General features: G+C 43.4%; 1 long non-coding RNA gene across 3 annotated transcripts in view; it reads right to left on the bottom strand.

Moving 5' to 3' along the window:
- The window catches only part of LOC142841762 (uncharacterized), a 160,241-nt gene that overhangs the window by 3,176 nt on the left and 141,746 nt on the right, over positions 1 to 15,319 (bottom strand). For all 3 annotated transcript variants that reach the window (XR_012909091.1, XR_012909093.1, XR_012909092.1), the window contains one exon: positions 971 to 1,072. This is a non-coding gene — a long non-coding RNA (uncharacterized LOC142841762). The remainder of the gene's footprint in view (positions 1 to 970; positions 1,073 to 15,319) is intronic.

Below are 15,319 nucleotides of genomic sequence, written 5' to 3'. Positions count from 1 at the left end.
CCCCATTTTTTTAGCTTTCTGAGAATCTAGCTTTACGGTGGGGGGTACTGGCCAGAGCCATGTTTATTGCCACAACTGTATGGCATTTCAAGGTCCCTGACACCACCAAGAAGCATGCTGTAGGCTATTCATAAGCACCATTTAAGTGTTTTGTGGCAGAGCCTCTTAAAAGAGCTGCAAGGTTTTGCAGCTAAAGCTGAATCAGGAAGCCTCTCCTAAATGGGAGAACTTGCATCTAGCAAGCAGAACCCACCTGAGAAAATGCTGTTATCAATGAGTCATGCTTAACTCTATGCTTTTCTGTCTAAAATTACTTCCCAAACTTTCTCAAGCTTTATGTGGATGCAGTTGTCCACACATTGGGCACCATTCTGTTGACTGAGGTTTCTGTCCTGCCTGGTTCCCACAGTCATTAAGTCCCAAAGAAATCACAGTATCTCAGGCTTCCTATTAACTCTTATAACTTATATTAGCCCATAATTCTTGTCTGTGTTAGCCACTTGGCTTGGTACCTTTTTCAGTAAGGCAGTCACATCTTGTGTCCTCTGCATCTGGGTGAAGACTGCAGACTGAAACTTCCCTTTCCCAGAATTCTAGTTGTCCTGCCTCTACTTCCTGCCTGGTTGCCCCACCTATACTTCCTGCCTGGCTACTGGCCAATCAGCCTTTTATTAAAAATAATACAAGTGACAGGCTAAAAGACCATTGTCCCACAGCAGGCTCCAAAGCAGCACAGAGAAACCCTGTCTCAAAAAAAAAAGAAAAGAAAGAAAGGAAGGGAGGGAGGGAGGAAGGAAAGAAGAAAGGAAGGAAGGAGAGGGAGTACAGAAGCTTTCATAACATCTAAAATAGTAAAGTTCCTTAACACACGCTACTTGATAACTTCTTTATTTCAGTCTAGAGTTGTTTATGCCAGGTCATTCCCCTTAGCTCCATCCTATCCAGGCTAATTCTTTGGTATGAAAATTACCTTTTCATTGTCTGTTAGTAGTAAAATCTTCAGTTTGGAACTGGACTCCCACAGGGGAAGCAGAGAGGAAAGAAACAACAGGGCAGAGGTTGGTCCAGAATCCTAAGAGAGAAAGTTGTCAACATCAGCAGGATCAAAACAACCAGTTTGATAACTGATCTTATTACATATCTGATAGGTATTATCAGGGCCCAGATTATAACTATTGTCTCCTATCAGTTTTTCATTGTTTTCCCTTCAATTTAATTTTCGTTTTCTCTCTCACAACTCAAGTAATAGAGCCCACCTTCTTATCTGTATATTGCTCAGAAGGAAGATTGTTTAGGTTTTCTTGGCTTTTGTTTCAGTCTGACTTTTGGTGATGGTATACATGGAACTCATGATCCAAAATATGTTGAACAAGTAGGTGTTCCTTTGTTGAGCTTCACCCCCAATCTTAATACTTGAATATGAACTTAGGTTTCATTACTTAGCATCATAAATTTGGGGACATAAGTTATTCTCTGATTCTGTTTCTTTCTTTAACAAGTAAAGCTAATAGTAGCTTGGGACTAGAAGGAGCCAAATGATTCACACTCCTTGTCTTAGTCACTGTCCTATTGCTGTGAAGTCACATTCCACTCCTTGGCCCCCAGGGACTTGGAGCCATATCATAATGCAAAATGTTTTTGGTCCAACTCCTTAAGTCCCCATAGTCTGTTACAGTCTCAACAATGTTGCAAAGTCCAAAGTCTCTTCTAGGTTTCATGCCATCTCTTAACTGTAACCCCACGTAAAATCAAAATAAAAAAGCAGACCACATACATCCAACATATAATGGCACAGCATATACATTACTATTCCAAAATAAAGAAAAGGAAGCATAATGAGGAAACACTGGACCAAAGCAAGACTGAAAACCAGCTGGGCAAACTCTAAACTCTGCATCTCCGTGTCTGATGTCAAAACGCTCATCAGATCTCCACCTCCTTCAGCGTTGTTGACTGCAACATAGTTCTTTTGGGCTGTTTCCACTCCCTGTTAGCAGTTTTCCTTGGCAGGTATCCCATGGCTCTGGCATCTCTAACACAAATGAGGCTTCTCCTGCACAGCTTCACATAATGACCTCTCTAGGCCACCATACAGGGTCACCCCTGATATACTCCTGGCCTCAGATGCTTTCCTTAGTAGTGGAAGGAGATTCCATAACCCTTTTCTTCTATCCTTGACAGAACCACATAGCCAAAATTGCCACATTCTGATGCATCCAGGGTCTAGAACTTGGTACAATTATTCAGTTATATTTGTATAAGTTTTCTGTTGTTGATGGCTTTCTTCACTGCTTATATGTTTCATTGATTCATTTTCATGAGTTAGAAGCTTAGCTAAGTGAGGTCCTGCCCTGAAGTCACTACTCCCTTTATTTCGTTTAGCATCAGGATTTAAAAAATAAAAACAAAAACAAAAACAAAAAACACCTGTTTCTCTCCTTGAGCACTGGACTTAGCTCCGTTACACTTCCTGGTGTCTCTTTTCTCCTCAAACTGTATATTTTGTGTTTTTTTGTCTGACTTGCTTCTTTTCATTGTAGATCTGCATAAGAGTGACTACTGACAACTATATAACATAGTCAATACTAACTAGGCTATCTTGATACCTCTTCTGTCAATGCCATTAATTCAAACTATTGCTGAGGTTTGACCATACACTGTTCACTGGATGAATGTGGAAGACTTGGGGACTATGTACTAGGGAAGCAGTTAAAACACTATAAGCAAGTCTTAGTGGGGCCATGCTACTAAGAGTTTGCAAGACAATAATGCTGAGAAAAATGTGAATTAGATCCAGCTCAAGAACTTGCAGAGAGGAATGATATTAACAACTTATCTAGAAATCATTCTTACAATATTTTGGCAAAACATGTGGCTGGTTTTTGCTCCTTGTCCTAAAAATCTGCCTGAGGCTAAACCGAAGAGTTTTGGATTAACTGTACATGGAGCTTTATTGCATGGATAGATCCTGTTGTAAACTAGTTTTCACGTATGTAAATGCTGAGTCAAAGATGCAAACACAAGCAGTTTATTTAAAAAAGTGTACCCAGAATATACAAGTAAAGGACTGAGAAATACAGTTCTGAGGAGGAGAAGGTCTTGATGGAGGAAGGTCATTGGCTAATAAAGGAACTGCCTTGGCCCATTTTATTGGTTAGGACATAGGTAGGTGGAGTAAACAGAACAGAATGCCGGGAGGAAGAGGAAGTGAGGTCAGACTCGACAGCTCTCCTCTCGGGAGCAGACGCCTCAGGGAGACACCATGCCCCTCTCCTGGGCAGACACACGCGATGAAGCTCCAACCTAGAATCTTCCCGGTAAGACCAGTGCTCACAGATTATTAGAGATGGGTTGATCGGTATATCAGAATTAGCCAGTAAGGGCAAGAGCTAAAGGGCCAGGCAGTGTTTAAATGAATACAGTTTGTGTGCTGTTATTTCGGGCATAAGCTAGCCGAGCAGGCGGCTGGGGTGTTGGGGACGCAGCCCCGCCGCCCATATTACAACAAGGTCTAAGGAAGGATATTTTTTTTAATTTGCTCTAATCAGTTTAGAATTTTTTATTTCCTTTTCTTTTTTTATTGAGAAAAGGAAAAAAAAAACAAGTTTCCACCTCCTCTCAGCCTCCCATTTCCCTCCCCCTCCTCCCACCCTTCTCCCCGTCCTCCCAACCTTCTCCCCCTGCCCCCACTCCTCTCCCCCTCCCTCTCCAGTCCAAAGAGCAGTCAGGGTTCCCTGCCCTGTGGTAACTTCTAGGTCCTCCCCCCTCCATCCATATCTAGGAAGGTGAACATCCAAACTGGCTAGGCTCCCACAAAGCCAGCACATTATGTAGGATCAAAACCCCGTGCCATTGTCCTTTGCTTCTCATCAGCCCTCATTGTTTGCCATGCTCAGAGAGTCCAGTTTTAACCCATGCTTTTTCAGTCACAGTCCTGCTGGCCTTGGTGAGCTCCCAATAGATCAGCTCCACTGTCTCAGTGGGTGGGTGCACCCTCGTGGTCCCGACTTCTTTGCTCATAATCTCCCTCCTTCTGCTCCTCATTGGGACCTTGGGAGCTCAGTCCAGTGCTCCAGTGTGGGTCTCTGTCTCTATCTCCATCCATCACCAGATGAAGGTTCTATGATGAAATGCAAGATATTTGTCAGTATTGCTATAGGCTAGGGTCATTTCAGGTTCCCTATCCTCAGCTGCCCAGGGAACTAACTGGGGACATCGCCTTGGGCTCCTGGGAGCCACTCTAGGTTCAAGTCTCTTGCCAACCCTAAGGTGGCTCCCTTAACTAAGAATTGTGCTTCCGTGCTCCCCTATCCAACCTTCCTTTATCCCAATCCTCCTTTTCCCCCAAGTAACCCCATCCTCCCCTTCTCACTTTTCTCTCCCCATCTCCCCTTACCCCCATCCCACCCCACCCCCAAGATCCCAATTTTCTCCCCGGCAATTTTGTCTACTTCCCATAGCCAAGAGGATAACTATATGTTTTTCCTTTGGTTCACCTTCTTACTTAGCTTCTTTAGGATCACCAATTGTAGACTCCGTGACCCTTATTTATGGCTAGAAACCAATTATGAGTGAGTACATCCCATATTCATCTTTTTGGGTCTGGGTTACCTCACTCAGGATAGTGTTTTCTATTTCCATCCATTTGCATGCAAAATTCAAGAAGTCATTGTTTTTTTTAACCACAGCGTAGTACTCTACTGTGTATATATTCCACACTTTCTTCATCCATTCTTCCATTCAAGAGCATCTAGGTTGTTTCCAGGTTCTGGCTATTAAAAATAACACTGATATGAACATGGTTGAACAAATGCTCTTGTCATATGATAGGGCATCTCTTGGGTATATTCCCAGGAGTGGTATTGCTGGGTCCAGGGGTAGGTTGATCCCGAATTTCCTGAGAAACCGAAACACTGATTTCCAAAGTGGTTGCACAAGATTGCATTCCCACAAGCAATGGATGAGGGTACCCCTTCCTCCACAGCCTCTCCAGCAAAGGCTATCATTGGAGTTTTTTATTTTAGCCATTCTGACAGGTGTAAGATGATATCTCAAAGTTGTTTTGATTTGCATTTCCCTGATCGCTAAGGAGGTTGAGCATGACCTTAAGTGTCTTTTGGCCATTTGCACTTCCTCTGCTGAGAATTCTCTGTTCAGTTCAGTGCCCCATTTTTTAATTGGGTTAATTAGCATTTTAAAGTCTAGTTTCCTGAGTTCTCTATATATTTTGGAGATCAGACCTTTGTCTGTTGCACGGTTGGTGAAGATCTTCTCCCAGTCAGTATGTTGCCTTTTTGTCTTGGTGACAGTGTCCTTTGCTTTACAGAAGCTTCTCAGTTTCAGTAGGTCCCATTTATTCAATGTTGCCCTTAATGTCTGTGCTGTTGGGGTTACACATAGGAAGCAATCTCCTGTGCCCATCTGTTGTAGGGTACTTCCCACTTTCTCTTCTATTAGGTTCAATGTGTTCTGACTGATAGTGAGGTCTTTAATCCATTTGGACTTGAGTTTTGTGCATGGTGATAGATATGGGTCTATTTTCATTCTTCTACAGGTGGACATCCAGTTATGCCAGCACCATTTGTTGAAGATGCTTTCTTTCTTCCATTGGATACTTTTGGCTCCTTTATCAAAAATGAGGTGTTCATATGTTTGTGGGTTAAAATTCGGGTCTTCTATACGATTCCATTGGTCGACTTCTCTGTTTTTATGCCAGTACCACCCTGTCTTCATTACTGTAGCTCTGTAGTAGAGTTTGAAGTCAGGGATGGTAATGCCTCCAGAAGATCCTTTATTGTATAGGATTGTTTTGGCTATCCTGGGTTTTTTGTTTTTCCAATAAAGTTGATTATTGTCCTCTCAAGATCTGTGAAGAATTTTGATGGGACCTTGATGGGGATTGCATTGAATCTATAAATTGCCTTTGGTAGAATTGCCATTTTTACTATGTTGATCCTCCCAATCCAAGAGCAAGGGAGGTCCTTCCATTTTCTGGAATACTCCTCAATTTCTTTCTTCAATGCCTTAAAGTTCTTGTCAAATAGATCTTTCACTTCCTTGGTTAGAGTTACCCCAAGATATTTTATGCTGTTTGTGGCTATCGTGAAAGGTGAAGCTTCTCTGATTTCCCTCTCTGCTTCCATATCCTTTGTGTATAAGAGGGCGACTAATTTTTTGGAGTTGATCTTGTATCCTGCCACATTACTAAAGGTGTTTATCAGCTGTAGAAGTTCTTTGGTGGAGTTTTGGGGGTCGCTTATGTACACTATCATATCATCTGCAAATAACGAAAGTTTCACTTCTTCCTTTCCAATTCGAATCCCCTTGATCCCCTTATGTTGTCTTATTGCTATTGCTAGAACTTCAAGCACTATATTGAAGAGGTATGGCGAGAGTGGACAGCCTTGTCGTGTTCCTGAGTTTAGTGGGATGGCTTTGAGTTTCTCTCCATTTAATTTGATGTTAGCTGTCGGCTTGCTGTATATAGCTTTTATCATATTTAGGTATGACCCTTGTATCCCTAATCTCTCCAATACTTTTATCATAAAGGGATGTTGAATTTTGTCAAATGCTTTTTCAGCATCTAATGAAATGATCATATGTTTTTTTCTTTCAGTTTATTTATATGATGGATTACATTTATAGATTTTCGTATGTTGAACCAGCCCTGCATCCCTGGGGTGAAGCCTACTTGATCATAATGGATAATTTTTCGGATGTGTTCTTGGATTCGGTTTGCCAGTATTTTGTTGAGGATTTTTGCATCGATGTTCATGAGTGAGATTGGTCTATAATTCTCTTTCTTGGTTGAGTCTTTGTGTGGTTTTGGTATCAGAGTAACTGTAGCTTCATAAAAGGAATTTGGCAATGCCTCTTCTGTTTCTATATTGTGAAATACATTAAGGAGTATAGGTGTTAGGTCTTCTTGGAAGTTCTGGTAGAATTCTGCGTTGAAACCATCTGGTCCGGGGCTTTTTTTTTTTGGTAGGGAGGTTTTTGATAACCTCTTCTAATTCTTCACGACTAACAGGTCTATTTAGATTGTTTACCTGGTCCTGGTTTAACTTTGGTATATGGTATTTATCTAAAAAAGTGTCCATGTCCTTTACATTTTCCAGTTTTGTGGCATATAGGCTTTTGTAGTAAGATCTAACGATTCTCTGAATTTCCTCTGTGTCTGTGGTTATGTCCCCCTTTTCATTTCTGATCTTCTTAATTTGCAAATTCGCTCTCTGCCGTTTGATTGGTTTGGATAGGGGTTTGTCAATCTTGTTGATTTTCTCCAGGAACCAGCTTTTTGTTTCATTGATCCTTTGTATTGTTTTCTGTGTTTCTATTTTGTTGATTTCAGCCCTCAGTTTGATTATTTCCAGTCTTCTACTCCTCCTAGGTAAGTCTGCTTCTTTTTTTTCTAGAGTTTTCAGGTGGGCTGTTAAGTCTCCAACGTGAGCTTTCTCTGTTTTCTTTAAGTGGGCACTTAGTGCTATGAACTTTCCTGTTAGGACTGCTTTCATAGTGTCCCATAAGTTTGAGTATGTTGTTTCTTTATTTTCATTGAATTCCAGGAAGACTTTAATTTCTTTCTTTATTTCTTCCTTAATCCAGGTATGGTTCAGTAGTTGACGGTTCAGTTTCCATGAATTTGTAGGCTTTCTGGGGGGTAGCATTGTTGTTGAATTCTAACATTAATCCATGGTGATCTGATAAGACATAGGTGGTTACTAATATTTTTTGTAACTGTGGTTGTTTGCTTTGTTACCGACTATGTGGTCGATTTTTGAGAAGGTTCCATGAGCTGCAGAGAAGAAGGAATATTCTTTCCTATTTGGGTAGAATGTGCTATAGATGTCTGTTAAGTCCATTTGATTCATTACCTCCATCAATTCTCTTATTTCTCTGTTAGGTTTCTGTCTGATTGACCTGTCCATTGGTGAGAGAGGAGTGTTGAAGTCTCCTACTATTAGTGTGTGCGGTTTTATGGCTGCCTTGAGTTTTAGCAATGTTTCTTTTATGTACGTGGGTGCTTTTATATTAGGGGCATAGATGTTCAGGATTGAGACTTCATCCTGATGAACTGTTCCTGTTATGAGTACAAAATGCCCCTCTCCATCTCTTCTGATTGATTTAAGTTTGAAGTCAACTTTGTTAGAGATTAGTATGGCCACACCTGCTTGTTTCTTAGGTCCATTTGCTTGATAAGCCTTTTCCCAGCCCTTTACTCTGAGTAGGTGCCTGTCTTTGTGGTTGAGGTGTGTTTCTTGTAAACAGCAGAATGTTGGATCCTGTTTTCTTTTCCAATCTCTTAGCCTGTGCCTTTTTATAGGTGAGTTGAGTCCATTGACATTAAGTGATATTAAAGACCAGTGGTTGTTAACTCCGGTCACTTTTTTAGTCATAGAGTTTGTGTGCTTCCCTTCTTTGATTTGTGTTGGTGAAGGGTCTCTAGATGTCTGAGTTATTGTGGTCATTGTTGGACTCCTTGGTTAGTGATTTTCCTTCTATTACTTTCTGTAAGGCTGGATTTGTGGCTGCGTATTGTTTAAATTTGTTTTTATCCTGGAAAATTTTATTTTCTCCATTTATAGTGAACGAAAGCTTGGCTGGGTATAGTAATCTGGGCTTGCATCCATGGTCTCTCAGTTTCTGCAGTACATCTATCCAGGACCTTCTGGCTTTCATGGTTTCCATGAAGAAGTCAGGTGTAAGTCTGATAGGTTTACCTTTATAAGTAATTTGGCCTTTTTCCTTTGCAGCTCTTAATATTCTTTCCTTATTCTGTATCCTTTGTGTTTTGATAATTATATGGCAAGGGGATGTTTTTTTTTTTTTGATCCAGCCTATTCGGTGTTCTGTATGCTTCTTGAAATTTCATAGGTATATCTTTCTTTAGGTTGGGAAAATTTTCTAATATAATTTTATTAAATATATTTTCTGGACCATTGAGCTGCACTTCTTCTCCTTCTTCTACTCCTATTATTCTTAGGTTTGGTCTTTTTATTGTGTCCCATATTTCCTGAATGTTTTGTGATGAGAGTTTGTTGGACTTGCTGTTTTCTTTGATCAGTGTGTTTATTTTCTCTATGGTATCTTCAAAATCTGAGATTCTTTCTTCTAACTCTTGTATTCTGTTGGTTATGCTTGTTTCTGTAGACTCTGTTTGTTTACTTGAATTTTCCATGTCCAGCCGGCCCTCTGTTTGTGTTTTCTTCTTTGCCTCCATTTCAGTTTTCAAGTCTTGAACTGTTTCCATTATCTGTTTGATTGTTTTTCCTTGGTTTTCTAGGGTATCATTCACTGATTTATTCAATTCTTCAAACTTTCTGTTATATTTCTCATCCATTTCTATAAGGGCGTTTTTTATATGCTGTTTAAGGGCGTCAATCACTTTCATGAAGTCAATCTTTTCTACTTCTTCTTGATTAAGGTGTTCATGTCCTCCTGTTGTGAGGTTGCTGGTTTCTGGTGGCTTCATGTTGCTTTTCAGCTTGTTGGGCGAATTCTTGCCTTTGCGTCTGCCCATCTCTTCTTCCAAATGCTCCCTTATGGATCTTCTTTTACTGGATCAGGTCTCTTTGCCTACCCAACGCTGGCTCTCCCCAATGTTGGCTCTCCCCAACGCTGACTCTCCTGGCGCAGAGAGATCAGGCCTCCGTGCTGGTTGGGCAGCCCGCAAACAAAGCGCCTACCCTGCTTGGTGCAGGCAGGCCATAGAAACAAGGGAACTCCCGCCCGCTTGGGTGCCCCGAGGATTCGGACCCAGTGCCCAGACAGGCTGGGATGGGTGATGTTATGTGCTGAAAGGGGGCAGTGGGGCCAAAGTGGGGAGGGTTCTGGATGGAAGCTGAGTGGGCTAGGAAGAAAGAGGCGGTATGCAGGGAGTAGAGGCCCTGCAGAGAGCCCAAGAAGGATAGGGGGCCAAGGAACCTCTGAGCTCCCCGTCCCAGACTGGCGCCGCGGGGCCAGAATCTCACCCCTAAGGAAGGATTTTTTTAAAAGTGCCTACCTCTTCCTGATCTCATAAATAAGATCCAGAATATAGGTTTTTCTGCCTGTCACAGTGCTGCATAGCTGTAATCCCTGTGCGGGAGGCCAAGGCAGGAGGATTTTGAGTTCAATAACAATCTGGTTAAGATAGTGAAGCCCTGTTTTAAAAGGGGAAACAAAAGTAGTCAATACAAAGAAGAAAAATGTGGGTTATGTGGGAGGGCTTAAAGGGAGAAAAGGAAAGAAGAAATGATGGAATTATAGAATATCTTTAAAAATTGGTATTAAAAACTAAAATTTAAATTTAAGTCTATTTATATATTTTTTAAAAGTCAGCAAAGAAGGAAAATGGAAACATTAAACAAATAAAAGAAGCATATATGATTTAAAACCTAAATATAACAGTAACTTCTTTTTTTCCTGGTTTTTCGAGACAGGGTTTCTCTGTGTATCACTGGCTGTCCTGGAACTCACTCTGTAGACCAGGATGGCATAGAACTCACAGAGATCTGCCTGCCTCTGTTTCCCTGAGTGCTGAGCTTAAAGCACCCCCACTGCCTGGCTAACCTTTATTTCTTAAAATATAAATATACTAAGTATTCCAGTTAAAAAAAAAAGAGCATTGTCTTGACTTAAAGAAGTCTGGCTATTTTTAAGAGACAGTCCTAAAGCTCAGGGGCAAAAAAGTTTGCAAACTTTGGAAATACCTGGGAAAAGACACAAGTCAAATGCTATGATCTGTTTTGTTTCCTAGGGGCTAGAAGGTAGCTCAGGGGTAGAGTATTTACCTAACATGTGTTAAGTCCTAGCTTCAATCCCCAGCACAACACACACACACACACACACAGAGGGAGAGAGAGAGAGAGGGAGAGAGAGAGAGAGAGAGAGAGAGAGAGAGAGAGAGAGAGAGAGAGAGAATTTGAAGAGAACATAACTGGAAAATTTAGGATTTATTTAACTTTATTTTATGTGCATTAGTGTGAAGGTGTCAGATCCCCTGGAACTGGATTTACAGACAGTTGTGAGCTGCCATGTGGGTGCTGGGAATTGAACCCAGGTCCTCTGGAAGAGCAGGCAGTGCTCTTAACTACTGAGCCATCTCTCCGTCCAAAAACTGCACGATTTAAAGAGACTTAAGGAGGAACTTCCCTTCCCCCTCCTCCCCAACAACCAGGGAGCCCATCAGCCATGGAGCTGGCCTGTGTTGTAGCTTCCAGCACCCAGGGCTTGAGAACCCCTGGAACAGCAGCCCGCAGGCATCATCCATTCTTCCTGTCATGGCACTGGGCTATACTGCTGCTCCAGCTGCTGTAGAGACAAACCTACATCTTTCTGTCTCACAGGTATGGGTACTAACTCTGTTTTATAGGCACCGTTGTAGCCATTGATTTCAAATTTCAGATCCAAGAGGTAATCCTGGAATGGTTTTGGCTGGTTCCTATAGAGATAATACTCTGGGAAATCCTTTCCAAACTGGCCCTGTCTGCCCAGGCCAATTGACCAGTTGATACCTGGTTGAACAGCTCAGATCATGACTGCTGAAGAAAGGAGAGCAGTTAGGAACAGGTGGAAGGGGATCAGAAAGCAGTGAGAGAAATGCTTCTAAGGAACAGGACAGAACCAGCCAAGATTTAAGGAGCAGCTGGGATGTCTGCTGACGCACTGCATGATGGTGCCAGGGCTTGTCCTGGACACACCCTTGCTGGCCAAAGCATCAGAAGGACCTGACATCTAACATCTTTTTTCTTCCTTTCCTGCTGCCACCCATGTATTCAAGTGGCAAAAACTAAAGTTTCTCCTACTACCATTTCCATTGTTTTCAACAGTACCAAGGATGGTGAAGGTGCCCACACTGGACCATGGAAAGGCAAAGGCAGACAGGTCAGAGGAATTACTTGACACCAGAGAAAGGAAGTTCTCGGGTTTAATGATGGGAGATTTGGCTTTCCTGAGGGTGTTTACACTAGTCCACCAGTAACAAATCAACTGAAAAGAAAGCTTTTCTTCTGAAACAAAGCTCAGGCTGGCCCTATGGCTCAGCAGGCAAAAGTGCCTACCTCCAAGCCTAACAAAGTAGAATTCCATCCCAGGATTCCATTCCCATAGTGGAAGCAGAGACTCAACCCCTGCAAGTTGTCCTCTGACCTCTGACCTCCACACACCTGCCAGGGCATATGGACCCACACCCACACAAGCAAATAAATAAATAATGTAAATCAGTTGACTAAAATAAACCAAAACTGCTGCAGTTGTATTCAGGAGCCACTGTGGCCTTTATAAATGGAATAACCCCAAAGATGTTCAAGAACTCCATAAGCAAACAGAGAAGCAAAGGAGCATCATTGGCACAGAACTGATTGTTCCATTTGTTTGTTATAGGAGGCAGGTAGGGCTGCCATCCCCTTTGAAGGTAATGAAGAATTGAAATAATCACTGTGATCTATGAAGATCTGCACCATGGGTTCAGAATATTTTTGTTGTCACCTATGGGCCGATTCCATCCTGGCAGAATCCTGACAATCCTGGAGTGACAATCATAAAACATGCCAGAATGTTTTTCAAAATTTAAGCCATTTGCCTACTTTCAGCTCACCTGCTATTCAGAGTCCTGTCACATCAGATCCAATGACTGTCACAGACATTTATTTAGCTGACAGTGAAAAGGCAGTCTGGCTCCCAGGCCCACTCCCTACATTCCCAAGGTCCAGATGGTGGCCAACGTGGGTGATCAGCGCAGCACAGATTGGACTTCTCAGCTCAGCATGGTGGCGGGGGCCAGCAGAGAGAATGGCATGGAGATTCCCATGCACAAGAACTCAGAGTGGCAGAAGGCCCACCAGGACCTGGCCAGCATCAGCAAAGCAGAGGCTGCCAGCAGCTCCAAAGCCAACAGCAGTGGGCCTGCGGCCAGGGCTCTCAGGCAGAAGCCTCAGCTTTGCCACAGCAGCAACAGTACTACCCATGGTAGCAGCAATACAACTATGCCTAGCCTTACAGCTACTGCTGTCCCATGAGCACATACCAGAGCCACAGCTCCCCCTCCCAGTATGGGACGGCCAGCTTCTGGCGCTCAGCTAGAGCCCAGCAACTATCAGCTCCCCAGCACCAAGAGACTCTGAGCCGACCTCCAGGCCCCCAACATGGATGAGAGTATGGCGTACCAGGCTTTCCCTCAGCAGCTACCTGCAGCCCAGTCCCCTCAGCCCTCGAACCTTCAGCAAGAGGACACATGATCTAAGCAATGGCTCTCCACCTGGAACAGGCAGACAGGAGCACCTACAGGCCATGCATATGGACCACACAGCTGCAGAAAGCCTGTCAAGTCCAAGAAAGGTCAGCAGCTGTGGGCCCGCATAAAACCAGGCCCTGGAACTGGAGGTCTCATGTTTAACATCCAGAAGTGGCCCTTGGCTGTCACCAACCAGAACTTCAGCTCCAATGCAGAGGGTCAACACAGTAGTTTTGGCTCCCAGTCCAACTCAGAGAAAGCTCAGAATCACAGTGGGCCTTCCAGCTGGGGCGGACAAAGTAAACAGAACTGAATGCTGGGAAGAAGGGCAGAGTGGCAGATGCCATGGATCTCCTGCCTGAGACAGACGCTGGTTAGAATCTTGCCGGTAAGCCACAGTCACGTGGCAATACATAGATTAATAGAAATGGGTTAAATTAAGATGTAAGAATTAGCCAATAAGAAGTTAGAGCTAATGGGCCAGGCAGTGTTTAAATGAATACAGTTTCTGTGTGGTTATTTCGGGTATAAGCTAGCCGGGTGGCTGGGTCAAGCTCCCCCCCCAACCCAGTTTCCCACCAGGGATCTGTGCAGAGATTTTTCTATCCTTTTTTTCTCTCAGAGGGGATAATTGGGAGTATAGTGGAGGAGGGCAGGGTGGGGGCTCCAGGTTCTGTGCCCACCTCTCACCTCCACTAATGCTGTCTCAGTGTTTTTTCTCTCTCTTTCAAGTTTGTACTCCAGCACCTGACCCTACATGCTGGCCCATCCCATGTTGGGGAGCCAGCAGAAAGAAGACAGACCGTCCAGCCCTCACCCACCTGCAGCTGGGCAGCAGCCAGCCACACTTATTGCCTTATCTGTATTGTCAGACTCTTGTTGCCCAGCCGTTGGGGCCTCAGTGTTCAGGGTGAGGGGAGCTGCTTAAAGACTATGCCCCACCTTTCAACCCCTCACCCCAGAAATGCCAGCCAGCACCACCAACCCAGCCAGACAAGCGTCACAATGCACTGAGGACTCAGGGCCTTCGCGGGCCCACGTGAGCTGGGCTGCCTTGCCTTAATCGAGTTGTATTAAGTTGCCTACATGTCTCCATGTCCCTTCCTCCCTCTGCCCCAATGTTTCTTCTGATTTTTTCTTCCCTCCTTCTTTTTTTCCCTCCCTGCTCCCTGGTTCAGCATGGATAAAATAGCTACCCTCCTTCATGGATCAGCAGCTCACTTCACGTTCGCTTCTCCTTTCTCTCTGTGTGTGTTTGTTTTTCTTCTTTCTCCCCTTTTCTTTTTGCCCTTCCCCCTTCTTCTGCAAACAGCTGGATTGTCAGGCTGCTTTTTTCCCAGATGCCTCCCTGCCTCCCCTCCCCACCTTTTCCCTCCCCTCCCTTCATTTGCCTTGAGCATTGAGTACAGTACATTTTGGAAGCCTGAAACTAAAATTAGAGAGAGCAAGGAAGGGAGGAAAGAAGTGGGGAGAGAGAAAGAAGGCTATTTCAATAGGGTTTGGTTCCGCAGTGGTGGCGCACGCCTTTAATCCCAGCACTCAGAAGGCGGAGGCAGGCTGATCTCTGTGAGTTCAAGGCTAGCCTGGTCTACAGAGAGAGTTTCAGGACAGGCTCCAAAAAGCTACAGAGAAATCTTGTCTTAAAAAAACAAAACCAAAACAACAACAAAACCCCAAACCAATAAGGTTTGTGAAAATTTGTGATGGTGGTGATTTCTCTGGTGACAGGTGGACGAAGTTACTAGAGGGAGTGTCAAGAGGCAGCGCCATTGGAAATATTGGTATTGGACAGGCTGAGCAGTTTTAGAATAAGCAGCATTTTTATTGTAACTAAAAACATGAAGATTTCTGGTTCACTGTGAGTTTGATGAGGGCGATAGTGGGCAAGAATATTTTCATCAGCCGTATAAAGTAAATCCCCAAATCAGACTCACTGTGCAATCCCCAAGTCAAGTCCTTCCTTCTCTTAGTTCAGCTTTCCACAAATACCCAGAAGAGGAATTGAAGATGCCTTCAATGGCAATCCAACAAGATTCTGCCAATAAGTGGTGACCATTCTGCCTCATCCTGAACAGTGGAATGAATGCAACCGCAGAATATTTTTAT

Source organism: Microtus pennsylvanicus, chromosome X (genome assembly GCF_037038515.1).
Source record: "Microtus pennsylvanicus isolate mMicPen1 chromosome X, mMicPen1.hap1, whole genome shotgun sequence".
NCBI classification, from domain to species: Eukaryota; Metazoa; Chordata; class Mammalia; order Rodentia; family Cricetidae; genus Microtus; species Microtus pennsylvanicus.
This window is presented reverse-complemented; position numbering and strand designations above follow the sequence as displayed.